The sequence below is a fragment of the Nanorana parkeri genome, unplaced genomic scaffold (genome assembly GCF_000935625.1).
Source record: "Nanorana parkeri isolate BGI_ZX_2015 unplaced genomic scaffold, ASM93562v1 scaffold2934, whole genome shotgun sequence".
Taxonomy (NCBI): domain Eukaryota; kingdom Metazoa; phylum Chordata; class Amphibia; order Anura; family Dicroglossidae; genus Nanorana; species Nanorana parkeri.
In genome coordinates this window covers 88,062-89,780 of record NW_017309202.1, presented here as the reverse complement: position 1 = coordinate 89,780, position 1,719 = coordinate 88,062, and the positions used below count along the sequence as shown (strand labels likewise).

At 53.7% G+C, this 1,719-nt stretch overlaps 1 non-coding gene across 1 annotated transcript; it reads left to right on the top strand.

Annotated features, from left to right (window-relative positions):
- The first annotated feature begins 1,401 nt into the window (after positions 1–1,401).
- TRNAK-UUU lies at positions 1,402–1,474 on the top strand. Its single transcript has one exon. It is a non-coding gene; the product is annotated as a tRNA-Lys (tRNA).
- Positions 1,475–1,719: the final 245 nt, after the last annotated feature.

The window sequence follows — 1,719 nt, the reverse complement described above, 5'->3', positions numbered from 1 at the left end:
TCAGATGTTGGGGGTCAGATGTTGGGGGTCAGATGTCAGATATCAGGGTCAGATGTCAGATGTTGGGGGTCAGATATCAGGGTCAGATGTCAGATATCAGGGTCAGATGTCACATGATGGGGGTCAGATGTCAGATATCAGGGTCAGATGTCACATGTTGGGGGTCAGATATCAGGGTCAGATGTCAGATATCAGGGTCAGATGTCACATGATGGGGGTCAGATGTCAGATATCAGGGTCAGATGTCACATGTTGGGGGTCAGATATCAGGGTCAGATGTCAGATATCAGGGTCAGATGTCACATGATGGGGGTCAGATGTCAGATATCAGGGTCAGATGTCACATGTTGGGGGTCAGATATCAGGGTCAGATGTCAGATATCAGGGTCAGATGTCACATGATGGGGGTCAGATGTCAGATATCAGGGTCAGATGTCACATGTTGGGGGTCAGATATCAGGGTCAGATGTCAGATATCAGGGTCAGATGTCACATGATGGGGGTCAGATGTCAGATATCAGGGTCAGATGTCACATGTTGGGGGTCAGATATCAGGGTCAGATGTCAGATATCAGGGTCAGATGTCACATGATGGGGGTCAGATGTCATGGGGTCAGATATCAGGGTCCAGATATCAGGGTCAGGGGTCAGATATCAGGGTCAGATGTCACATGTTGGGGGTCAGATGGGGGTCAGATGTCAGATGTTGGGGGTCAGATATCAGGGTCAGATGTCACATGTTGGGGGTCAGATATCAGGGTCAGATGTCAGTCAGCTGCAGTGATTGGATGTCCTGCCTTCATTCATTCCGGGCCGCGCTCTTCTGTCTTTTGGTCACATGTCCGACGTCCCGGCCTAAAGTGTATAGAACAAGCCGCCATGTCAGTGCTGCCGCTTCCCCCGGGAGAGCCGCCCTCTCCCGTTGTAATCTGCGGGCCTCAGCTGTCACTTGCAAAGTGCAGGACTCGGTGGGGTGATGCATCGTCAGGGGGAGGCCACCACCCCCCGCTCTGCCCTCCCCAGCATGGTGCCCAAGGCCGGTGCCTCTCCTGCCTCATATCTCAGGCCGGCCCGGCACATATCATTCACAACTGATCAGACCCCCTCAGCCCGGGGCTACTCGAAGGACTGTGTGGGGGGAGGACGTTCCCGGTACGTCTCGCCGCCAGTTGGCGGGTATTGGCCAGCCGGACTTATGATGGATTTGCTCATCTGGAAGTCATCCATCATGATCCCGCTATCCAGACACCATGTGACCTTTTCCGCAGGTCACATGATACAATGTAGACATTTTCTCCAATGAACGTGGGAGCAAAATAACCATTTCATTGTCCATGTGAGGAGTGCGGTCGTAGTTTCCGGCAATTCCAAAATGGCAGACATGACCCTGGCGCCCCCAGAGCCCGGATAGCTCAGTCGGTAGAGCATCAGACTTTTAATCTGAGGGTCCAGGGTTCAAGTCCCTGTTCGGGCGTCTGAATATTTTATGTTACTCCCTTAACCTCTTGCCGTCCGCCCGTAGTAAAAAAACGGACGGACGGCACTGCAGCATCTGCGGGTTGCCGTCTCCAGACGGCAGTTTTTTTCTGCTCGCGCGCGCCCCCTAGCGGGCACGCACGGGCAGAAAAGACCCGATAAATGCACACACCCGTTACCGGGTGTTTCACATATAGGCGATCGGCGGGTCCATAGCCCGCCGATCGCCTATATGTGCTCGTT